The following is a 27,388-nucleotide window of genomic DNA, read 5'->3' as shown; positions in this document are numbered from 1 at the left end:
AAAGTTGGTTTAACTGGTAAATTGGAAGAATAAATGAGCAAAAGACACAAGTACACAAAGCACAAGTGAAATGTGTCACATGATGCAAAGAACAAAAAAGGAACAACACTCTTGCACACATGCTTCAGTCTTATGAACTACACACACATTTCCATTTCTTATTGTAAACTACAGTAGTACAACCTTTCAAAAATCTAATAGGTGGCTGAGTGAGGTCTGCATGCCACACACATGCTATACAGTAGCTTTCCCTGTCTCACTCCTTTTTCCTCCCTATATTGAGAACACCTTGTATTCAGGGTTGTTTATCATAAATGCAAGAGGGTCATTCCACGCCTCTTTGTTCCACGCCAAATCAGATAAGGTTGTTGCTGCACCATCTCGGATTTTGTTCAAACCTTGTCTTTATCAAGAATGGGTCCCAATTGTCTGGCAAGCAATGTTTGGGCATTAATTTAATGGAAATAATTATTCATAGGCAGCCAAAAGTTTGAAGGGTGGAATACAAAACATGTTTTCAGTATGACTGCACCATTAAAAGTTTGTATGATATTCTCATTGATTTTCTACAAGTTTTTTGGGAATAATTGCGCAGTTAAGGGTAGTATAAACTTGTTTTTGTACACATTTGATATTAATCACTATTTTTTCCCCTTTACATGCTATATTTTATTAATATTGAGCCAATGTGTGAGCTTTCCACATATGAAATATGTCTAGAAGAAAAACATTCTTGCCAATGTTTGTAGCATTGATAAAACTTGATATACTGTAATCAGGGCTCTAAATTAACTTTTTTCATCACCAGCCAACTTGGCTAGTAGATCTTTTTTCTTACTAGCCAATCAGAAATTCAATTAGCCATTTTTTTTCTGACCAAAATTAGACCCATATCATTACCACTCACACACCCCGAACCTCCCAACCACCGCCACATTCTTTTTTTTGTTGTTGTCCACAACCCATTAAATATTTACCTATTAACATATAGAATTATTTAAATGATAATAATGAGAAAGCTATTTTGTTGTAGAAAATACATTTGTTGAGAAATACGGTTAATATGATGCTGTTTAATTCATTTATAAATGGTGCACTGTCACTTTAAGACTCTTACTGGCTCCACTCAGTGCCTGCTATGCCTGCACTCTGACAGTTTACCTTTCAGTAGGGTAGTGTAGGCCTAACTACTGTTGTCTTTGCGTTTTTCTTTTACATTTCTTATAAAATGGAGATATCAGTTATCACAATGACAAGTCAGCTGGTGCTCTCTCTCCCTTTCATGCGCATTCAAACACGTTCCCAATTAGGCTACGTTATGAGTAACGTTATTAGTAGCCTAACATTTACGCAAATTAGATTTGCTGCAGAGATTTCAAAGAGTAGCCTATCATCTCTATGTACCATGCTGATATTGATATTGACATTGTAAATGTAAACGTTCTCTAAGAAGAGTTTTAAGCATTACTTTATGTAAACCACAACATTGTTGCTTGGAAAAAATAGCGAACAGACAATGATAATCTAGTGCGTGGCGAGCCGGATTTATTAATGTCCAATGATTTTAACGATTTTAATTACACTACATCGCCTCCCTACGCCTCCCGACCCTGTCAACAGGATGACAGGATGACACGTCCAAAGACATGAAGCATTCTGGACTTTTGCTCTGGGGGCACTGCTTCCGGGGGGCCTGGGCGGCGGGGCGGATCAGATTGTGTGTACTGGTCGGGCCGTGGTGTGTGTTCGCGCGGTGTTGTGGTTGGGGTGGGGCTGGCGCGGGCCCCGTTCTCTCTGCTCGCGGATGGTGGTGGGGGGTTGTCTGCGGATGGGTGGCGCCGCCTGTGGGCGGACTCTGGCTGGCCATGCTCAGCCGTGCTGCTCCGACGCGCGGTTCAGGGGTGGTGTGTGGGTTCGCCTGGGGGGGGGCATTGGGGGGGGCATTGTGGGTGGGTGGATGTTGCGTGCGTGGTGGGTGGGTGGATGTTTGCATGCGTGGTGGACGATGTGCGGGATGCCTCTTCGGGTTTAACTGGGTAACCTATTCCTACGCACCTGTCCCCACAAAAGAGGTGTGTAAAAGCGTTTTGTAAACCCTCTATAGTATAACCATTTATATCACCATTGGTATACTTATTAATACTTAATATGACTTACAGTAATACTAACACACTCTATTTCTCTTCCCTTTCCCCTATACCTCACCTGTGAGGTAAACCATTACCAGCCATCAACCATCTCTGTGCCTGTCCCTCATCACACCTGAAGTCACATCCCTCTGACTGCCCTACCATCGCCATTGCCTTCGTCATCCCTATGACTGCCCTACCATCGCCTGCTGTGGTTCCCTGCCCGAATCTTTGGCCCTCGGATCTCAGTGACCCATCACCTTCCGAAATAACTAATGGATTACTAATGGACAATTTATTCCCTACACTGGACTATTTGAACGTTCATTGTCATTGTAACTTTCAAACTACAAATGACTGTACTGTAACTGACCCAAGGCAGATGGGTTGGGCCCTTGAGTCGTGGGTCTGTCTGAGGTTTCTTCCTATATGTATCTCCAATTCTAGGGAGTTTTTCCTTGCCCCTGTTACTCATGGGCTGTCTTTGAATGTCTAACACTCTGTAAAGCGCCTTGAGACATGTGTAATGTATTGGCGCTCTATAAGCGACATTAAATTGAAATTTATTATGAACTATAATGCATGCTCGGCGGCCCGCATTGAAGTGCATCGGGGGCCAGTTTGGAAACCCCTGATGGCAGTCCCGCAGCCCACAGGTGCAAAACTGAAAGTTTGTTGCGGCCCTCAGTGGGGTGCCGACGGCACCGTCATACTGTACGTTCTAATCAGGACACAATTTTCTTCTATCACTCACCACCAGCCAAAGTGGCTAGTAAGGTTTTTTTTATACCCGCCAAAATGAATTTTTACCCGCATTTGGCGGGTTGGCAGGTGTTAATTTAGAGCCCTGACTGTAATCAAACATTCACCAGTGCTATTTAGTAGCTTTTGGTACATTTTGGCATATGAAATACATCTTTAGACTAACTATGTGTCAAATATAGTGAACAATGGTGTGGTGAAAAATATTAGCCCCCATGATGGGATTGTCAATAATAGTACCCCTCGTGAATTTTTGCTATCAGTCATGAGCATTCAATCAGCATAAAAAGGACTCCAAGGAACAAGGCACTTGTACACATTATTGAGGGACTACTCTTACTCACCATGCCAAAGACAAAGGAAATCAGTCTTGAGCTCAGAAAGAAAATAGTGGAGGCTCATGATAAGGGGGAAAGTTTTACTGCCATTTCCAAGCGTTTCACAGTTTCTAGAACCAATGTACGTTGCATCATTGCCAAGCACAAGGAGACAAATTCTGTACGAAACAAACCTGGGCATGGTTGTAAGCACAGGATTTCAAGAACCCTGGGGCCTCATTTATAAAACTTTCTTACGCACAGATTTGATCTAAGACCGTGCGTACGCTCAAATCCATGCCAACGCTCAGATTTATAAAGACCGTCTTTGACGTGGAAAAGTGCTTATCTCCACGTCAGGTTCCAATCTGACGTACGACCATTTCCTTGTGGTAGTGCCAGGGTACTGCAAGTAATCTGAGGTCCAAATGCGATGAATTCTCAAAATTCCAAGAAGACCAACGATCTAATGTAGTTCTCTACCATATATGCATGATCAATATCAGCAGAAGTTGTAAGTAGTAAGTATAGAAGTTCAAGTTTTAACTAATTCTTAAAGGTTGGAAAAGGAAAGTGAAACAATCCTATAATATTGTAGTGGAGGCTAAAAGTGGAGGCTAAAAGTAAGTAAACGCAGTTTATTCACCCCAGGCATTTCAGAAATAGAGTTTATCAACCTCTCCAAAGACGTATTTACCTATTTCAACTTTTAACATTGAAAAAGCACACTGTATTATCTGCATTCACAATATGAACACTCATCAACACTCTAAGAACCATTTAATCCACTGGTATTTTATAAACACTTGATAATATCCTCTACCATAATCAAACATGTTCTGAATGCGTTATGAAACGGTGCATTACCGTGATCACAGAATTCATGGTTTACCCACTTCTTATTTTACTACTACACCCGTGCCATGCCTAAGCTATATCTTATCTATTTCATAGCATTTAAAAAACAGGCAGGTCATAGAGTCATCTATATATTTAATGTTCCCATCGATATTGACCATGAAGTGTCCATTTACGCTTGTTTAGAAGAGGGAAATATGACTTGCGTTCATGATATTCAAAGCTCCACAACAGAAAGATAATATTTTAATATTATATATTTCATATTTGAATGTAGGCTATATGGACAGGTATTCTTCATCATCTATACATCGCAAATAGACATAATCTATCCTCTGAAAAGCAGAGTTTTGCATCTTCATAATTGCGGCAGAGTTGCAATGAGTTGCATAGAATGTGTCTGATGGCATATGTCTGATAACAGTGCCCAAGACCAGATGGCAATACGTGGATAATGACAAGTTGGATAATGCAGGCTAAAATATAAAAATATATAAAGGTAGGCCTAAAGGTCACTGGACATTCTTGAAAGTAAACAGTCGCTGACATCGATAATAGCTTGAATCCCGATGCGCAGAATGAATGAAGAATGATCGGTGAACTACTTATACTACACTTCGCTATACAGTAAAAACATAGCCTATCCTAAAAAAAAAACGTTCGATCTACATGACATACAGTATCTCGCTTATAATTTAGTCCGCCGTAGGCTACTGTACATGGGCAGTATCTAACCCTGGGTCATATTGGAAACGTAGCCATACTGTACCATAACGTATAAATTAGTATGATGTACGTACTGTAGGTATTTCCTTCATAAGGTAGCCTACTATGTTCTATTACAAAAGTAAACCTACTACATTTGCCACACATTGCCTACTACATTACTGCAAGCAGAAGGAATAAAAGCAAGCAATGGACACGGATGCATATTTCTTTCCAGAAAGCGCTGCTTGGAAAATTATAATTAGTTATTCGAACTAACAGCGCATAAACAAAGGTTAACATCAGATGGCATAGGCTAGGCGTTTACAGTTTTCAATATAAGTATTTTAGGTACAACTCAGCCATCGATTGCATTAAAGCCTATGCCAATGATATTGATGAGGGGGCGTTTACAAGGCGGAGACCTAAAATCACCCGGCTGCGCACAAGTTCACGTTCATTTGCGATTTATAATGGCCACATCTGCAAGAGTGGCGTACGCACGTTTTTTTGTGCGTACGTTCGTTTTCTCTGAATCACATGTACGATCATATCAGAAATGATCTAAGATCAAATTAACGATGGTTTCTACGCAACACTTTTATAAATGAGGCCCCTGGCCTCTTCTGGAGATGATGTTTCAAGGAACACAGTTAGGAGGGCTTTTCATTGTGGAGGGCTTCAGGGCCATCGTCTCTGAAGAACCACTTTACTCAAAGAGCGGCACATCACAACCAGACTGAGGTTACATGCGTGCGCACGAGGCATGCTTTTAGTCCCCCCCCCCCCCCCCCCCCCCAGTCTATGCGTCTTTTCTCCTCAGACACGTTAGCTGTTAGTTATCACCATGACATGGCTGCTAGTTTAAGTGATGATGTGGTTGCACAGCAGCAACACAATATCAAAAAATCTAATATCAAGTTGATTTGCTCACTTACTGTACATCACTCAAGTTTGTGTTGCTCACCTACCTATGCTGATTATTATCATTATGATGAATAGTAGCCTTGAAATCTAGACGCCCCTAGCAGCAGCAAATGTAATTCAGATGGAAGGGCAGTCTAAGCACAATCCATAGAGCTCAGGGGCCGGTTTCACTAAAGTAGTTTAGACTGGTCTATAGGTTAAGATAGGTCTTACGTTTCTTTATAGACCAGTCTAATGCAAGTAAGCCAGTTTCACAAAAGTTAAGACTATCTCATTTTAGACTTAAAACTAGAAAACATAATTTCGAGGAAATTACCAGTGCATGCAAAAGCAAGACATACATTAAGATAAAATGTGAAACAAACTTTAATTTACAAACAGTTGTGGACAGAGGAAGGTGAACAGGACCTGTAGTCTTAAGAGAGTCCGATTGTATGCTTAAAGCTTGAGACAGAGTAGATGGGGGAGGGGGGGTGCAGTGTGTTGTATGTATGTGGCTTAATTCGCCCTTTTCACGCTAACGTCAGACACTTTCCGCTTTGAAGCTTTGCTGGGTATCAGTTCATCCAGCGTAAGCAAAAGCTATGGTGATACGGTTACAGTTCTTGAGGTAAGATTACTATTTCACGTGTATTTATTATCTTCATTTTCCTTGTTATCGTTGGCGATCATTGCCGTCACATAGCTGCCTTGATTTGAGAGTAAAGTCAGTAGCCTAATCCTTAATATATAGCAGCAACTTCAGCTAGCTTCACCGAAGATCAAGTTGGTTTGATATTGGATATTCGACAGAGATTCAAAATAAGGAACGGCCTTTCATTGGGTATCCAAATATCCAATATCAAACCAACTTGATCTTCGGTGCTAACATGTTAGCTAGCTGAAGTTGCTGCTATGTATAGCAGGGGTCTCTTAACGTCTCCTCGGTTATCGGGCTCTATTATCAGGATCAAATGGGCATTGTCGCAAGTCACTCGTGCAAGTTTCTTTGGGGGCGGTCCTAGCGCAAAAGGCTATAATAGGCGCGTTCAAGTTGGCTGCGCAGCACAAAAACTGCGCAGCACAAGATGCACGTGGTTAAAAATCTGTCCACGATGGTCTAGATGGGCGTGTTTTCGACTCGGCAGTCGGTATCACATGGCCTCAACTTATCGCGGGAGCAAGGCGTGGCCAGGCGGTTGCTCCGCAAAAGAGCAGCCGGTCTGGAGGTACTGCGGAGAGCAGCGGAGCCTAGACCCTGCCTTCATGACGTCAGGTCTTTGCCCTAATTGGCTTTTACATCCCTGACGTGTGTGCAGGTGTTTAGATGCCTCCCCATATCCACAAGAGTCCGTGCGGGTCCGTGCCTCGTGATTCGTCACATGGTCAAGTCTAGACCACGGGAAGTAGAGAGTGTACAACTTCATAGCAGCGTTTGCATCCCCGCCCCTGCTGCCACCGGCAGCTCTCGTTGCTGCAAAAGGTCATTTGGAGTTGAACTTGAACACGGCTAATGACTGCGTGAAAAGTGAACATTGCGCTCGGCGCAAAGTGAAAAGGGGTTGACTTAATTGAGTTAATTAGTCGTGGGTGTCTTAGCATGCAATAAACCAATTAGATTTCACACTCTCATTCCCTTTAAATGCCTGGCGCATTGTTCAATGGTTTGTTGGTATTATTATGGCGGAGTTACCTGGGCGTCTACTCCAGAAGAGACCGACTTGCTCGTGCGTGAGGCATGGGCGGCGCATAATGGAGGCTTGGGAAGGCTAAGCCTTCCCAACTTTTATGCTGGGAAATTGTGAAAAATTTCTAACACGGATAGTTCCGGTCCTTGATGATGATTGGCTGAATCGCGTTCGATGCTGTTATAAAATCCAACACAAACATACACATTGACCGCATTTCGTTAATGCACTACCACAACTTGCACAAAAGTTAAAGTGGCTGCGTCTCGATGTTGCCTGGCAACCATTCATACGGAGGAAATATTTATTGGCGGAAGAATGATTATCTATGAATACATCGACGTATAGTTACCGTTTTAGAAAAGCAATAAGCCACTCGAGTCCGTAGTTTAGGCTACACTGATTTTAGAACGGCTAAGGGGGTTTTTAGGCACTTGCCTATGGTCTCTCGGGGCTTATGACTTAAATAGATTATTTCAGAATGAACGCAGCAGCCGCAGCAGTAGCCAGAAGCCAGTTCTCACTATTGATCATTATCATTATTACATTTCCCTGGTGTGTGTGTGTATTCACACCAAATTGGCATGCCATACCGTACCCACCCAATATGCACAGCATCCCATTAGCTGCCTGCCATCAGGCTATTTACAATCTTCTATTTTAAGAAAAAGTCAGTCAACACGTTATCAAAATTAACTTAATGCGCTATAGAGCTATATCCACGCGCACACAGTTTGAACAGGAGAGATTACGCACGCAGGCGCGCAACTAGGCTACTTGTTGTTTTCTTTTACTCCGCTATCAGCACACAATGTGAAGCTAATTCACTAACTCAATAGCCTACTCATCATTGATATCGCAAGTTCTTTTAAACAAACAAAACAGAAAGGATGGAGGATGGAGGCAGCAGGCAGCTAGAGGAGTTATTCCAGATGAGCAATGACAAGGTAGACAGTTGTCAGAACGCTACAGCTGTTTAATGCCAGACGTTAAAGGTATGCTAGAACAAAACTAACTGAAGGTAACTTAGCCATAGGGCTGTGTAATGTTGTCTGAATGAGCAGGTCACTGTTAGACGTTATTGTTGTATTATTGCATGTGGATGTTGTTATGCTATGTAGGCTACTTTTTGCTGACCAATACACGAACCTAAAACCGAGAAACGGACAAATATTATTTAATTATATTCGGGCTGCGCCCTCCTGCTGATGAAAGAAGTATGCAAGGGCGCGGGAAGGGGGGTGCTGAGGGTGCTGCAGCACCCCTTGCCGGCAGACCTTTTTTTTTTTTTTCGTGCCTTAAAAGTAATGATGAAAATCGCCGCACAGGTTTTTATGATATTCCAAACGAATGCCACGGCTAGCAGCCACCAGAGCCGTATCTATCCACAACTGCAACATTGTTACTAGCGCTGACCTGGCGTTATGGAGCCCGAATCATTTGTTGCAACTTTAGAACGATGTGACTGGCCACCCGGCGTCTCTAGTTACACGTATTTCCCGTTTATAAACACAACTAGAGGACGCCGGGTGGCCGGTCACATCGTTCTAAAGTTGTAATTAAACCTCTAAATTACATAGCCTATAGGGAACTTCAAAAAAGGAATAGATGCTCTTCTACAAGCAACTGGTGCATCCACGGCAGGGGACAAGTTGATCAAAAAGAGAAAAATACCGGAGCAGCTCAGTTTATAAGGCTTAATGGTTTTATTTGTTTGTTTAGCCTATTGTAGCCTATTGCAAAGGTGCAAAGCAACCGTCTAACGTTTCGATTAGCCTACATCTTCGTCAGAGTCTGTTATTAACATTCTGCTAGATGTAGCCTAGGCATAGGCCTATCTAGACGCTTCGGTCTGGTGGGGAAATTAGCTTTGTTTTAAAAAATATGACGACGGGGACCTCAACGATTGGCCTACTTTCCTTCTCAAACTATGCTGAAATCGCATCTTTCACAGCCCAATTTTAAAATTTTCCCGGGGGAAAAACCCCCGGACCCCCGGGAAATGGAAGGGTCAGCCGAGGTATAGCCCCTAATCTTTTGAACACCTATAGCGACGCGCCTTGTAGCACCGCATTATGTAATAACACCGCATTATGTAGTAATGTAATAAATGTGCACGCCATTATGTAATAATTGCCGCATTTTGTAATATCTGCCGCATTATGTAATAAATTTCTTGAACGCAATATGTAATGCATTTTGCTGCATTATGTAATAAGTTATTACATATTGCGGTTGTTGCTACATAATGCGGGGGTTGCGTTTTTTTTTTTTGGCCAAATGTAACAATTGGTGCATTATGTAGTAACCAAACAAATTGACATTTCCGTTGATTAAAAACAGCATGATAATGTGTATTTTACTCAAAAATGCTAAGTAAGAGTACAGTATGTCAACTATTGCTCAGCTTACATTGTAACAATCCACCTTTTAACTTTGGTTGTGCTCATTTAAACGCACAAGGGGTTCTTTTCAATTAATATTTGCAGTCATATTAGTGCTTCTGATAGTTAACCAATTTATTGTCAACTGGATGATGAATGACAGCTATTCTGTAGGCAAGATGGGTGTGCTATGCATTCTGTTTTCTGTTGTCAGATATTATTATATTATTGGCTAAGTTAGAGCTATGACATAGCCAACCATAAGCTAAGCTAACACATATTATCATAAAAGGTTAAGGTTTTCTTTTCAAGTTCATTGAGGACACAGTATCTCAGTCTAAATCCTGCTTAGTTTGTAGTACAACAAAACAAAATTAATAATAATAAATATAGCCGCAAGCGGTGATGGCGGGCCAGGACATTTCGGAATCTATAAAAGAAATACGTACTTGTTGGTGAGCATGTGCATTAGCAACACACATGCCCACCAAATTTGGTTCATTTTCGTGAATGTATGTGTCAACCACAACAGACAATGCGCTAGGTGGCGCTATAGAGTCCCTAAGCCACACCCGAGGCCGGAGTTCTGTCTTTGACTAGCGGCAGCAATAACACACAAGCCCACCAAATTTGGTTGATTTTGTGAATGTATGTGTCAACCACAACAGACAACACGCTAGGTGGCGTTATAGAATCCCTAAGCCACACCCTAGGCTAGAGCTCTGTCTCTGACTAGCGATAGCAATAACACATGTGCCCACCAAATTTGGTTCATTTTCGTGAATGTATGTGTTAACCACAACAGATAACGTGCTGATAGGTGGCACTATAGAGTCCCTAAGCCACACCCTAGGCCAAAGCTCTGTCTCTGATTAGCGATAGCAATAACACACAAGTCCACCAAATTTGGTTCATTTTCGCGAATGTTTGTGTCAACCACAACAGATAACGTGCTGCTAGGTGGCGCTATAGAGTCCCGAAGCCACACCTTAGGCCAGAGCTCTGTCTCTGACTAGCAGAAGCAATTCCACATATAGCTGCCAGGTTACATCCAATTTAAAACCTTTTTTCTGCCTATAACACCAACTTCCTGTTTGTTAATAAGACACCATAATTCAAAATTTCGCCATTTCAATATACTTCGAAAATTAAAAAATCTGGTCGCAATTCCTCTTGAGAAACCGCTCAAGATCATTTTGGAGCTTATATGACATGATTTCGATAAACCGTCTAGGAGAGTGTTTCAAAATATGTGATGTGCAAAAATCATAATCATAACTCAAATTCTTCTTCAAAGATTCACTTTTAAGTTTAAATGTAAAATTGAATTTAATAGAACACACATATCCACCAAATCTGGGCCATTTCCGTGAATGTATGTGTCTACCACAACAGACAACACGTTAGGTGGTGCTATAGAGTCCCTGAGCCACATCCTTGGCCAGAGCTCTGTCACTTAGTAGTGTTACCAATTCCACACATAGCTGCCAAATTTCAAAAGTTTCAGAGCATGCCAAGTTGGTGAAAAAAAGGCAAAACGTGGCCCGGAAGAAATTTAGCGGCCGCACCTCGGTGCTCGGGCCCTAATAATTTACGTTTAAACATTGCCATACACTAGCAGGCCTTGCCTAGCCAGTAATAGACACCATGAATCCCAATCAGTACCTTGCAGGAGGAGCAATATCAAGTAGTGGCTTAGGCTAAGTGCCTGAACAGCATAAATCAAATGGAATTCTGATAGGCAGTTCCCTCTATATACTGATAGTTTGGCTATATGTGTGTGAAATGTGAGTCATGGCCTTTTTTACTGTAGGTAAAGAACATTGTTAAAATTCACTTATTATTCTGCAGTTCCATTGTGTGATCAGTGTGTTAGGCTGTATGTTGCAGCTGAATTGTTTTTCATTTAGTTGCTTAAATACTTAATTGCATCGTTAAATTAACACTTATTTGTAAGCATTCATTTTGAGTAAAATACACATTATTAAGCTGTTTTTATTCAATGAAAATGTCAATTTCGGTTGGTTATTACATAATGCACCAATTGTTACATTTGGCAAAAAAAAAAAAATGCAACACCTGCATTATGTAGTAACAACCGCAATATGTAATAACTTATTACATAATGCAGCAAAATGTATTACATATTGCGTTCAAGAAATTTTATTACATAATGCGGCAGATTATTACAGAATGCGGCAATTATTACATAATGGCGTGCACATTTATTACATAATGCGGTGTTATTACATAATGCGGTGCTACACGCCTGGTGCTGTCGCATTTGTAGAACATTAGAATTTGTGGTTGCAAAGGACTAGGATATATGAAACGTCACTACACGTAAACTACACCGCGCTAATGACGTATTTAGCAGTCAAAATCCAAAACATGTATAGCAGGGAGAAATCGTGGACATTCTTCATTATTTTGTTATTCAGCACCCCTGGTCAAAAAGAGGATCCCGCGCGCCTGGAAGTAGGGTGTGTGCGCGCACTGTGCACTCTTCCATATCCCCAAGCTTCATGCGCTCATAAAATAGCCTTTCAGCTATGCGCGAGTGATTTCCGACTAGGTTTTTCCTGGTCAGTGGCGCACTTACTTTCTGCATCCATATATTAGCGACTGGCGAGCTTTGCGCCGGACCACACCTCTTCTCTTCACTGACACGCCTGTTACGGCGCAATATCATCTCCCATTTAGAGAACGTACATTTGCGCTGGAAAAAAGAAGGATGCGCTCGCAGAGAATAGTAATTATAGGTTGCGCAAGTCGTGAAAGCTCATTGCGCGGTTGGCATGATAGGGCCCATCGTCTGCAATCATTGCTCTCGTAGCTGCCTTGATTTGAGAGTAAAGTTAAATGACGTTATGACTGCATATTACTGCTACCGGACGAATTGATACCCAGCTGCAGACATCACGTGAAAATGGCTAATAAGATGCTGGTAAGGGGCAGTATGTGCAGAGGTGGAAAAGTCCAACCAACCAGCTGATTCTAATTAGTACAACTCTTTAGCCAGGCAGAGCAGCTAATCGGTGTGGTATAGACCGGTTTCAGCCCCCTACCAACCGTCGTCAAGAACGAACTCAGAAGACAAGCGAACCCAGAGCTGCAACGTTACAGTAGCCAAACTTGAAACAGAGACGCAAGATGGTGAACTTTTGTGCTGTGTACGGTTGCTCTAGTAGATCCAATCGCGATAAACGAAGCTATTTCTGCTTACCGTCAATACCTGCAAAACGATACACGCAGACAAGGCGAGACTTATATAAAAAACGTAGAGATACGTGGTTAAGCCGGATAAGAAGAGAGGATCTCTTGGGAGATGGCTGCACAAAAAACTTGGACATCATACGAGTCTGTAGTGACCACTTTCTATCAGGTAGGCTAAAGTAAACAATATTTAAGGCTATAACCCTATGGGCTAATAATGTTCTCATTGTAATCTAACCCAGGCCCATCCTATGCTCTTCTGGGACGGGGAGCACTGTCTATGGGAGCAACCATGGCACACCGAACCCCACCCCCCTTCGAAAAAAAAAAGAAAAACAGACTTGCACACATCCCGTTACAACAAGCACCAACACTCATAACGCGGTCAACCAAACAGCGGAGTGTGTTGGCCAGCAGAAACAACCAATGCAAAATCATATCACAAGATACAAACAAGCAATCATGCCACAGCGGGCTACTGTGAAGTCCACCTAGTGCTGGGCGGTATGGGCAAAAATGTATATCACGGTATTTTTCAAAATTCTGACGGTTTCACGGTATATGACGGTATTTTTTCCCCCATGCATAATCAGGTGTTCACAACATTTTCTACTGGTTGAGAGAGGAATTACTGCAGTATATTGACTTAGGATGGTCTATTTTACTGTCATGAGTGAATATTGTAGAATAATTCCACACTAGTAGGCCTAGTAATACAGGTTTGCACTAAGTCCACCTTATCTTACCTTACAGTAAAACTTGAAGCGTCTGTTAGCACTCGTGGTGGATGCGCTAGCATAATTGCTATCTGCCTCAGTATCCTCCTAGCAGCTACTGCCCGAACATTAATCAAGAAATCGTTGGCTTCTTTACGTTTTTTTGCCGCTTTTTTGTATTTTCTACCTTACGTTTCGTTTGAGCTCTTTGTTTGTGTGTGGCTACCACATTTGTATTTGGTATTGTACTGTTTGATGAGGATTAATTAATAAACCACGGAGACCAATTTCACACGAGCAACACTTTTCTAAATGTCATCACGAACTCATGTTTCTCTGGTTACACTTTAAAATACTAGACTCCAGTCTGAACTAAGGAGGACGACACCAACAGGCAAGGAGTGTTAATTACAACTAACTGCAATAGGCTACATTAGGCCTAACATCTCTCTCCTCAAGAGAGGATAGAACTAGGAAAATCTATCACTTCTGTTTAACACTGACTTTGTAAACAAAAACATATAATCTATTGTAACCTACTACATAAAGCATTTTTACTTCCTTGTTTTAACCTTACAAATAAATGTGACTTTGCAATATTTCTTTTTTCTATTAGGCCTACCTCAAATTCACAACCTAAAACAATGTAATAGAGGTAATTACATAGGCCTAAACTTTTTTTTCCACAATAAATTCAAGTCCATGTAGAATAACGTGCACTTACAGCAGAATCAGCACACAAAGGTTATTTTTGGGGGGACCGGTGCGGTTGCTCCCCTTTGCTCACCCCTGCAGAACTGGCCCAAATCAGGCTAGATCAATAAGTGACCAGCTTAATGTTTAGCCTACCTTCCGTAAAACATCCGTTTCTTTTCCTTAGGTAAACCCGCTTCACTTCTGGATGAAAACAATCCAGACTGGGCTCCATCCCAGAAATTGGGACATACATATAACGTTTGTGGTGTGCAGAAAGATAGCATAGAGAGACACCGTAGACTGCAGGAAAGAGTCGACAAACGGGTCACAGTGAATGTTACGGAAGATGTTGCTGTTACAGGGGTTTCTTGTCAGACTGAAATGACAATGAAACATTGTGAACAGTTACAAAACGAAGTAAATGGGCTGCAAGAGGAGCTGAGTAAATACAAACTGGACATGGCTGGGTTTATTGGAAGTGACGAGAAAACTCTTCGCTTCACTGGCCTTCCCAACTGGCAGTTACTATTTTCCCTGTACGAATACCTCAAAGGGCACCTTGAAACAAGAGTTCCGACTTCAATGCATTCCAAAAACTTATTCTCACTATCATGCGAATGAAACTTAATCTTTATGGAAAAGACTTGGCCTATAGATTCGGAGGGATCAGTGAAGCAACTGTATCAAGAACTTTTAATCATGTTTTAGACATCATGTATGTTTGCCTCAAACCCTTGATCATGTGGCCAGAGAGAAATGATTTATTGAAAACAATGCCAATGGACTTTCGAAAACACTCTCAAAACTGTGTGGTGATCATATTGACTGCTTCGAAATTTTCTTGGAACGAGCGACAAATCCACTAGCCAGGGCCCAAACCTACTCATCATACAAACACCATAAAGTACCTGATTGGCATCACTCCCCAAGGTACAGTGAGCTTTATCTCCGATGGGTGGGGTGGACGTGTTTCTGACAAGCACTTAACAGAAGAAAGTGGACTGCTCGACAAGCTTTTGCCTGGTGACCTCATTTTGGCGGATCACGGTTTCAACATTGGGGAATCTGTTGGCTTACACTGCGCAACTGTAAAATTGCCGGCGTTTACGAAAGGAAAGGCACAGTTAAGTGGAATAGAGGTTGAACAAACCAGGAGAATTGCCAATTTGAGGATACACGTGGAGAGGGTGATTGGGAACATAAGGAAGAAATTCAATATACTTGGTTCTACAATGTCTATTGATTACGTAAAGGTCCGCAGTGCAAATGCTACCACTCTTGACAAAATTGTCACTGTTTGCTATGCTTTGACAAACATGTGTGACTCAGTTGTTCCCTTTGAGTAACTGGTATTGTAATTCAATTTTTCAGACACACATATTTTTCATATTACACATTATATACATTTTACATATACTTACATATATAACAAAGCTTAACAAATTGTTTAGCACATATTATAAGCCTATAATTGTTCTTTTTGAAAAACATTTATGTATAATAATATAGTTGTATATAAAAAGTGAATATAAATCTTTTGAAAATATAATTTGATGAAATATATAACTGCAAATATTAAAAGACAAATATTGATGGTGATAATACACTTATGTTTCCACTTTCCTTCTCTTCTTCCTACTCTCTGGCTTTGGTGGCCTGGAATAGAATTTTGCAGCTAACTCTGGGAGGATTCCTCGCTCAAAGAACTCTTTGACTTTTGGCAGGGTGTCAGTAAAAAAGTCTTGTTCAGGATAAATCCTCTCAATCACCATGGAGTTGGAGGTCCATACAACAAAGTCACAGTATTTATGTTCAGTAACCAGGAGTTGAGCTTGGACCTAAAAGAAACAAATTAAGTAGGAGATTCTCTTTAACTTGAATTAATAGGTGGAATTCTCTGCCCGGGTTATACAGTATTGACAAAAAGAAGCATCTATCTATCTAACTGATAGTAATATGGATGTGTGCGCTTAAGGGTATAGGGCTCATCTCCATTCTTCTCAAGGCAAAACTTTTTGTCCAACAAAGCAGACTGAATGGAATCATCCTTGTGAGTGAAGGGGCACTGCAAATAGTAAAGTCATTTTTAATCATTTATGTTTAATATTGATATTTAGCTATCTATTTATTTATTACAACTGCAATTGTATTTAAATAACTATTTTAGTCTGGTTACCTTTATCTCACAAATTCCTATGCCACAGCATTTACATGACACTACACCATCTGGTGAGGCTCCAATGTATCCATAACGTTTGCTAATATATAAACCACAATCTTGTATCTCAAGATCTTGATGGTTTTCCCTCGCCTGACCTGCGTAACAATTGCGAGCACCTGCTTCTTTGCTACATCCCCACTGAGTAGCCGGTGTTGTGAATTTGTTAGTCTCAGGATAGCAGATCCCCATGATAAGGCTGTGAGAAGGCTGTGTTGCATCTGTATGACAGACAGCCTTATATTTGGAAGCAGTTACCCTCCCAGTTCTCATTCTGTGCCATAGACGAGATTGACATTGGCCCATGGTTTCTCTTTCCACTGCCTTTTGTTGTGCGTCTGTAATGGTACAGTATCTAGCAGCCTTGGGGATTGTTTTTGTGAGTACTTCATCAAAGGTTGCATCAGTCAGTTCCTTGTCATATAGTGCTGTTAGCAATGTACTGTAGGTAGGTCAGGCTTGAGGGATTTAGGAACATAGGCATTGGAATATTTAGGAATAAGGGACAGAATAGCTGGTTTTGAAGGGCAGTTATGTAAAGATGCAAGAAGGTATCGAATTTTTCAGGTGGCTGAGTAATATGAGGTCCAAGTGAGTGCTCAGAAGCCTCTGACTTGAAGAAGTCAATGTCCTTTACCTTTGCACTAGGAACACTTTTCACAGCTGCAGGCAAAACCCAGTATGCCTTTTTATCAGTTACTGTTAAGGACTCACGGCGTTTAACACCAGCCTCTGTGGCCCACAGTAACGATGCAACGTGACTACAACTTTCCCCTAGACCGGCCATGCAGTCACAGTGTGCTGCCAAAACTTTTCCACTTTCTTCACATATAACCCAAGGTGTCAGTGGTTTCTCAGACATTCTCTGGGAATGATTAACCTGAGAAATGATAAAGGATAAAAAATATTTATTAAAAGAACTTAATTTCAACAGTTAATATAGGCTACACTAACCTAAACTGCTTCAATATAACATATTAGTATCCTACCATACCTGTCAACATTTGACTTTTGAAAATGAGGGACATTAGACCCTTTTCAAAAAACTAAAATAGCCTACTCTGGCCTACTGGCACTGTGTGGCTTGCTATGCATTTTTTCATGTCCAAAATATTGCATTTCCTGCACAAGAATTGCAAACACCTGCATTTTTGACAGTTGAAGTAACCTTGTGACGTTATTTTCTGTAAGATGCATTATGTCATTGCAAACGTCGCTTCAGCTATATGATATTTTGGGTGGGCGTAACTGGATGAGCCTCATATGAGTGATCACGTGATCAAACCAAGAACAGTAAAGGAAGGTTTTCACCGAAAAAAGTTTGCGTCCTGTTTTTCTCTCTCTCTCTCTCTCAATGTATTGGTTTTGTATGAGCTGAATTACACAACGCATTATGGATAAAACAACAACCTGGAGACACCCAGGAGGGTAGACACTTCGTTCTTGACGACGGTTGGTAGGGGGCTGAAACCGGTCTATATATGAAGTGCTGCAGTCAGGTGTGTGTGTGTGTGTGTGTGTGTGTGTGTGTGTGTGTGTGTGTGTGTGTGCGTGCGTGCGTGCGTGCGTGCGTGCGTGCGTGCGTGCGTGCGTGCGTGCGTGCGTGCGTGCGTGCGTGCGTGCGTGCGTGCGTGTGTGCATGTGTGAGTGGATGTAAGGAGTGTGGCTTTCTATGATGCAGTGAAGTGGGGGAGTTAGGTTAAGGTGAGAAAGTTGTGGAGAGCATGGAGAAGTGTGGTATATATGAAGTGCTGCAGTCAGGTGTGTGTGTGTGTGTGTGTGTGTGTGTGTGTGTGTGTGTGTGTGTGTGGATGAGTGAATGGTTTGACAGAGAGAGCTGAGCAGAGAGCAGTATAATGCAGGTTCAATTTAACTGGCTGTCAATTAAACTTGATAGGGCCTTGAGCAGCTGGCCCTTGACACAGGTGCAAATCAGCTTAATCTCAATTTGCATCTCTCCATAGGGATACACAAAGGCTAGAGTTGAGTGGAGGTTTTTGTATCAAGGAAGGGATAACACCTTAGACTTTAGATTTTAGAGTCATTGCATGAGAAAACCAGGCAGAGGTGGGAAGAAGGGGGTCGGCCAAATCGGCTCATACTTTGTATATGTGATAAGTATGTGGAACTATGAACAGCCATATACTTAAAACCCTCCAGCTGTTTTTTGTTATGGAGTTCTGGGACCCCTCTCAGAGACCCTCAAAAATCCAACAATTCATGGCTGAAAATGACTGAAATTGCCATTTCTACCCTGATTATCCTGATAAAGATATGAACATAAGCTTTATATTTCCATAGAGCCTAGGTAGCATAGTTTTAAAGACCAAAAGGTGCACCAAGGGGTTATCTACACCACTGAAAGCAGAATGTCCCCCCCTCTAATTTTTAAGAAGCATTATCTCGTATTCGCAGTGGCTTTGGTGGATGGTTTTACTGTTGCTGGAGAAAGGAACATCTACTGATTCAAAAACAATTGTCGTCTAATTGGGCCACACATAATGTGTGCCGTGCCAGGAGGGTCTTTAGCAGAATTTGTCGTGTTTTGGCCTATGATAAACCATATTCAGATCGCCATCACATGGCCATACCATGGCATTACATCACAAACAGATTTAATGCCAGATGTTTGCGATGTAATGGCATGGTATGGCCACTCGGTGACGATCTGAATAGTCTAGTTTCAAATGTATGACAACCAAGAGCATCAATGCATGCAGAGGTCTGCACTCTTTGAGTGCTTTTCTAGTTAATTAAAGCTTTCTTTAACAATTTGTCATACAGTGACACAAAAATTGACCATAAATTACCCTATAGTGAGATATTATTACCTGGTTTATTATACTCCAAAATCCGAAAAAATACCGGAAAGACCCTCCTGGCACGGCGCACATTATGTGTGGCCCAATTAGACGACCATTGTTTTTGAATCAGAAGATGTTCCTCTGTCCAGCAACAGTAAAACCATCCACCAAAGCCACTGCGAATGTGAGATAATGCCTCCTAAAAATGACCAATTTTAGAGGGATGAAAATTCTGCTTTCAGTGGCGTAGATAACCCCTCGGTGCACCTTTTGGTCTTTAAAACTATGCTACCTAGGCTCTATGGAAACATAAAGCTCGTGTTCATATCTTTATCAGGATAATCAGGGTAGAAATGGCAATTTCAGTCATTTTCAGCCATGAATTGTTGGATTTTTGAGGGTCTCTGAGAGGGGTCCCAGAACTCCATAACAAAAAACAGCTGGAGGGTTTTAAGTATATGGCTGTTCATACTTCCACATACTTATCACATATACAAAGTATGAGCCGATTTGGCCGACCCCCTTCTTCCCACCTCCTGCTTGTTCTGCCTGGTTTTCTCGTGCAATGACTCTTTATATACCAAAATGGGTTGGCTATGTGGTTATGTGACGCCTTTTCCAAGACACAGGCTCAGTTACAGTATTTTGACATTATCGATTAAATCGCAGTCAGTTTTCAAGGGTCAGCCCATGACCATGCATACACCACTCATGCATTTGGTCCTTCCAGTCTATCAATGCACTGAAAATTCATCTCTCACGATTTCATAGAAAAACTAAGCAGGAGGTTGTGTCTTGTGTTTATATGTCGCTTGTACTATAGTATTATTTAATATATGCATAGGATTACTATTCTTCTGACTTCATCTTCCTAGCCAACAGAATAGCAATTAAATCATACTACACTATGTCATAATTGGGAATTTTAGCGTTTGGTTGGGGTGCGCACATCCACAGAAATAGTCCAGGTGCCGGACAAAAATATAGATATAATGGAATGGATTGGTCCGCACACTGGGTAGGCTCCAAAAATACACTTTATTTACTTCATAAAAGGCAACGTTTTTGAAACATTGCCTTTTATGAAGTAAATAAAGTGTATTTTTGGAGCCTACCCAGTGTGCGGACCAATCCATTCCATTATATTTGGGAATTTTGCCTGAACTTTTCATTCACTGGTATTTCATATTATATGAAATACACATATAGTGTTTTTCACTTACTACTCTACTCATTAACTAATTACTGTCATGTTCTTCAGGCAGAAATTGACCTGCCTGACCTCTCGGATGCAGCTGTAGCTATTCCCACTGTCTCAAGTGATACGGACTCCCTTGTGAAGTTTGGTCATGCTATCCATTCTATAGTTCTTGAGGGAGCTATTGTTGAGTGTGATATAACAGAGTTGACAGATGCGTTAATTTTACTGTTTGCCTTAATTTATGCACCATGTTGATTATCCAAAGCAATTGTCTTACGCATTTAATTTCATTCAAAAAATTATAATAGGTTTGGATGACCAGAAGTCGTTACCTCCTAGACTACTTAGCCTTAAAAATTAATTGCTGATGATGGATGAGTATGCAGTCTGTTTTCCAAATCTCATTGTTGGTAGTGCCAGCATTTTAATACTCAATCAACTTTTTGACTTTTTATTTATGTTGGCCTTGTTATTTGAGTATTTTTACCTTTGTTGACGAAATGGTTGTTATTTCTTTGATGTTTTGTATTAACCCCATTGCTGGGGAGGTTGTTCTGTTAGAATTCAAATGTAGATCTTAAATAAATGGAATGTGCAGTGAAATTGTCTTTTCATTTGGATCATACAAACAAAATATGTTTGTTTTTGAGGAAAATAGTAAATATAAACAGTAAATAAAATGTGTTTCAATAGAGTTAATATTAATATATTATTAGGAGCGTTAACTTAAAAAAATCGATTCCATCTTTAGTGTCAAATTTGCTAGATTTAACAATGATTTCAAAATGATCAGGTTCATTGAACTTATCCAAGATTTAAGTAGTGATTACTTAAAATTTTTGATTGTCAAATTATTATGTTTCAGTTCATCAACGTCCTCAAAAAAAATGAGTGTGAATAAAGTTTAGAGTTTCGAGTAGTAATTACTTAAAATGTTTGTTTGTTGAAGTTATTTGTTTTAATGTTGTTCATTTTCTCAAAGATTTGAAGTCTAAAGAGCTTGTCTGGCTAATGTAGTAATTACTAAAAACATATTTCTCACATTATTATTTTTAATTTGATCCTTGTCCTTAAAGATTTTGAGCTTAAGAAAAGTCTCATTTTAAGTAGATATTACTTAAAGAATATGTTAGCGTAGCTAAATAATTTGAGGTAATCAGTTTCATCAAATATTTTGAGTTCATTGCTTGATCTAAAGTTACCGCCAGGATGAATGCTAAATTATATCAGTCTAATTCAGGCTGCACAAGCCTGCATAAATTATCATTGATGAATATTTCACCAGTTTGAAAAACATACTGTAGGCCTACAGGTACATAATCGTTCTGCCAACATAACATAGCCTGGTCAAACTGTGATGTTTGTGTGCACCTGCGATAACCACAGTATGCTAAATGCTCTTCTACAGTCAGGATAAGTGCAATGCGATGATATGCCTATTTAGGCTACATGAGCCTGCATATGACCACTGAAGATTTCACTTCTTCATTTAATTCACACATAATAGCATACACAAATTATCTCGTGCTGTGATCCCTCATGCTCTTGTTCAAGTTGCAGAGTTTCTAACAGGAAAAAAACAACCATAAATGCATGACTTCAGTATCATCCAGTGAACTATCAATGTTCATTATCAAATTGGCTATAAAAGAAATTAGGCCTAGTTGCCTATTTGGATTTGGATGAAGAGCTTCATACTGTTGTGTTATCATATTAATATATTATCGGTTTGGAAATTGTCCTTATCAACAGGTAGCCTACCACTTTATATAGCAGAGTAGTAACCACATCTTCTAAGAATTCATCCATCCATTAAACTATTATCAACATCCATCAAACCATCTCAACTTAGCAACCAGAATAGCAACCACCTTATTTGGCATAGCAACAACTGTATGTGTCTTAGCAACACCTTAACAACAATCTCAATTACCCTAGTAACAACCTAGCAACCACCACTATGTCACCACTACTGTATGTCTAGGCACCTTCCATCCAGCCTTACCTCCATCCATTCATCCATTTCAAGCCTTTATCTGTCTATCACATACATTAAATTACTACTTACGTTAACTTTGAAAGATTGCTATTTTTCTTAGACTACTGCCACCTAACTAGCTAAATGACACCTCTGTCATATGCTAAACGTTACTATGATCTGAACGTCTGTATTTTACAGCTTGTATGTAACGTGACAGTGCATTTAAACTTCACAACAAGTTTGGCGAATTAATATTCAAGTGTGATACGGCCAACAAATTGGAACTAGGCTACTTCATAGCCGTGCGTAAATCTAAAGTTAATGCACACCCTTATAGAACGCAGGACAATGGGGAACTCAACCGAGCAGTGGAATAAAACAATATACTGTTAATGTGCTCTAAATCCCCATTCTCTCTCTTTTACTCCCTTTCACATTTCATTTTTGCCATTTTCATGGAATTTAATTTCTTGGAATTGCTTTCTAGTTCACTAGTTTTCCTCCTTCCTTCCTCCTTACTATTACTGATTTACTAAGTTAGGGCAGGGGGGGCCTTTTTATGTCCGTGCTCAGGGGCCCTGTGATTCATAATCCATCACAGAACAACTTTGGACAGACCTGTGCGATGCCTGGTCTCCTGACTGGATTGTGTAAATTAGTTTGCGATTGTTACCTCAGTTACCTCAGGACCCTTAGTCCTACTTTTCAAATGTTTTAAAAGATTTGATTTTGTTTGATTGTCAAAACTTTCCACTTAAAGCTTTGAAAGTTCAGAGATTGATGTAGGCTAGGCCTGTTAAAAAAAATGTGTGTGGGTGGGGGGGGGGGGGGGGGGGGTGCTGTAGCCTATCACAAATTCATGCTATTAGAAGGCTTTAATCCTTAGGCTTCAAAACGGCAAGGGACAGAGGAAAATTGCCGAGGCCCACTGGTGGCACGCAGACTCTGTTGTGGTAGCCTACTCTGGGAGTCTCCAAAGTAGGCCTACCACAGCATGTTTTATTTAATGAAGACAAAATAATCACTTCAAATGACATTTCAAAAAAATATAGGCCTATGTAGGGTAATTACTTTTTTTTATATTTAGTTTTTATCTTTCTTGAGAAAACAAAACAAAACAATGCAAAACAGTAGGCTACAAGCATTGCGGTAGTCTACTTGGAGAGTATAATGCTCTCTCATTGTGAAAAGTTTGAGAACCACTGGCCTAGGCATAGCCTGCCATAAAACTGCCATAAACCAGGTGTTTTTCCATAATCACACACCCTTTTCTACTCTTGGAATATTTGGTCAATATTTAACCTTACACCGCTAGATCAAGGTCTAACGTTTGTAGTTACAATGCTGCCTATCCTACATAGAGTAAAACTTGTCTGAAAAGAGAATAGCGCCTAAGCTTATTTGGCGGAAAAACGACATGTTTGGATATTTCTCAACTGTAGGCTACTATTTCTTATGGCTTACTTTTCCGTTAAGGCTGGTGAATGAATGTAGGCTATCATTTAACCATTCACCTGTGCTGTGAAGGTCACACAATTGCAATCCAGGATAGGCTACACCCACTTATGGAGTGCCCCGGCCTTGTCCCGTGATAATATAATAATCATTCGACCGTAGGCCTTCATTGCCTAGGTTATGCAGTTAATAGCCTAATTCAGATGCTAAAGCAATGGTTTTATTATTGTTATTCCCTATAGGCTATGGTATTGTTGCTACAAACAATTCTGAGGATTGTCGTTCGCCCTCCGTAACATGTCCCGTAGATAGCTTAACATTGTTTAACGAGTGAAGATAGAAGAGAAACGTTTGGCTACTTACATTACCCATGGCTAGATCCTTAAGCGCTGTAGCCCAATGGCAAACTTATATTTAAATATATATATAAATCCAGGTGAATTAACGTTTACTAGGCGGCTCGCTGCAGACCAAGATGTGTCATCAACCTACAGTAGGCTACCAACGTTTTGTTGGAGTTTAACCTGGGGGATGGTTCCTCAAGACTCCCGCAAAAGAATGATAGGCCTACGCCCACGCCTACAAACCTATGAGGAGCGCCAGACTTTTATGGCGTTTGATGACTGTTGAGCTCGATGTCATTGTTATAAAAACGGACAGACAAGCCTACCAAAAATATCTCCTCTGAAGGCTACTTGACTGGCAGACGTGCTAGCTGTCTGTCTAGAGGACTCATTTTCCTCTACCATTTTCACGCAGCAGATAATATTTGCACAGCACTACAACCATTGATATCCCTGAGGTGATCATGCTGTCGTGTTTAGAATCAACATGCCTAGGCCTACTCAATGAATGCATGAACAACTAGCCTATCCATCCATCTACCAATGGAAACAGAATTACACCTACTTGGGATGGAATAATGCCAGAGGATAGTCTACAGAGCTTAATAATTAGCCCTAATTAATGGTGTTAAATACATTATCCATGAAGTAGGCCTAAGTAAATAAAAATATAACATCTTAAACCGTGTGCGCAAAAATATAGGCTACTATATTGTATAGGCCTACAGTAATAAAAACTGCTTCTGTATAGTCCAGTTCATGTTGTAGCATGATAACTTTAACATCATTAAATGTTTGGTTGCCACCAAATGTGGATATGATAGGACTATGCCATCTGCTTCACAAAACATTGGAATATACATTGGATGGAGACACCTAGGCAACGCAGCTACAAATAGACATAGAACATACCACCACCATGAACTGAGACCTTCCATTCTGTTGTTGTAATAGCTAAGGAGTTGACATGTAAACAGTGGATGCATCCAAATGCCAACAGGCCCTTTGTCCTTTGTGATCCTGAACAGTGTAAATAGTCCAGTAAGCATTTTCAGGACTGAGTTCAGCATGTCTTACTATTGTCATCGGAGTGCCACTTTTGTCATCTGAGCCCAGTTTTGCAAAAGCACTGTAATAATACTGCAATAGGACCAAATCTTGCAAATTGGGCTTTTCAAATGCAAAAGAGGTATTTCAAAATAAGATCACATGTAGTCCAATTATTTGATCCGGATCAAACCTGCCCTTTGGGTTTTTCAAAACTTTTAACTTGGTTTGGGATCTATTTTAAGGTCTGGGATTTGGTAATCCTGTAATTCGGTATTTGCATCACAGTGATCAAATCCAATGTTCCTTTAAAAAACTGAAATCTTTGTGAGTTACAAATCAATTCTGCAATTTCATTTAGCAAAAACACAAGGAGAAAAAGAATACATTCACATTGTTCTACTACTTTGTCTTAGTATCTCCATGGAAGTCACTTATGAAAAGCATTTGACTCACATTTGACATTTTTGCTTAGTGAAATTAGATTTTCGTCGTCTTTATTTCTACCTGCAGTTAATCATGCATGGAATTGTTGCAGGCCTGCAACAACAGCTCCATGAAAAGGCTAAGAGATTGTTTTTTTGTTGTTGAGATTTGAAGGGTGCAAGTGAAAAATTGAGATTAGGAGATAAAATGTCAATGAACCAAAAAGTGCTAAACAAAAACAAATGATAGGAAGGTGTATTTGCCTACATGTGGGATTGTAGCTCTCTCTGCAAATGCTCTAAAGATACCCTTGCTGAACTGGAATGCTATAAGCGTAGTGTTCAAAATAATGAAACAGATACTAAACTATTCCTCAGACCATCCCTAACAGTGAGTAATAATAAAGACATTTATAATTAAGACATATATATTATATTTATTTCAAAGAAATGATAACCACCATAAAACAAAATGAACCTAGCAAAGTCATCAAAAACCTTGAAGAAAATGTACAACAATTCACAGATATTATAACAGGTCCCCCCCATTCTTCTGAAGAGTCTATTTCGTAACTGGATTTTGTAAATCGACAAAAATATAACTGGAAGAATTTTGTGAGGCAGCATTTAGAAGCTTAGCAGCTCATAGCTAAAAAAAACAACTCTTACCTTGCTCAGCACATGAGAACTGTTGAATCTGTCAGAATAGTGGCATTTCCAATTCCTCGGTTGCTGGGCTGTCCCACTGGTGCAGCGAAACCAGAATGCACCTCTGGATCAGCCGGGCTGGAACTATTTCCTGGCAGGCTTGTTTTGTAGTGTGCCGGTGATGCTTTTTTTCCTGAGGAAATGGGCCATCCCCTTTCCTCAAGCACCCCTGCCCCCAGCGCCTAAAGGCCTCAACAGGAAGACTTCCTTTTGAATACAGTCAAGTCAGTTTAAGGATGCTGGCTTTGATAAGCCCATTCATTTTATAATTGGAAAATTCTTTCAATGTAGGCAGACTGAAACGAGAAGGAGCTATGCACATATACACATACACATATACATGTACACTCACATATCTCAAATAGAGAGAAGTGTGTGTGTGTGTGTGTGAGAGGGTCAATGATTGTGAGAGAGACTGTGTGTATGTTTATATTACAGAGAGTGAGGGGGGGGGGCATCTATTTGAATACAGACAAAATGAGTGTAACTTCTGTTTTAGTGCATCAGGGTAGAGGGAGGCCAGGGGAATAGCACTTTGGCGACCTCTAGAGTTGGTTATTGTTTATGTGAATGTGGTAACCTTGAAATGGTAGATGTTACATATAGGCAGCCGGCTGAAGCCCTATATGAACTTCAGTTTTAGAAACGGATGATCCCCATTAAGGGAAGACCTGGATTTCTAAGGTTGTGGAGATGTTTTAATGTTACTCCGATTTGTGAACGTGGCAACTCACAATCTTAGAATTTTCAAAAGCTCATCAGATTTGAGTGTCTTTGTCTCTTGGCCCAATATGTTGGATCACACAAAGTGGACAATTCTATACACCT

The 27,388-nt window shown here is 40.5% G+C and overlaps 1 protein-coding gene across 3 annotated transcripts in view; it reads right to left on the bottom strand.

Moving 5' to 3' along the window:
• exoc3l2b (exocyst complex component 3-like 2b) overlaps window positions 1-26,631 on the bottom strand; it is a 114,247-nt gene extending 87,616 nt beyond the window's left edge. For 2 of the 3 annotated variants that reach the window (XM_062552360.1, XM_062552362.1), the window contains exon 1: window positions 24,400-24,537. The gene's annotated coding sequence lies outside the window, so the exon portion shown is untranslated. Of the gene's footprint in view, window positions 1-24,399; window positions 24,538-26,521 lie in introns of those variants that run through there. The other variant, XM_062552361.1, reaches the window with a different exon arrangement.
• Between the last annotated feature and the right edge of the window lie 757 nt (window positions 26,632-27,388).

This window comes from Sardina pilchardus, chromosome 13 (genome assembly GCF_963854185.1).
Source record: "Sardina pilchardus chromosome 13, fSarPil1.1, whole genome shotgun sequence".
Classification (NCBI taxonomy): Eukaryota; Metazoa; Chordata; class Actinopteri; order Clupeiformes; family Clupeidae; genus Sardina; species Sardina pilchardus.
This window is presented reverse-complemented; position numbering and strand designations above follow the sequence as displayed.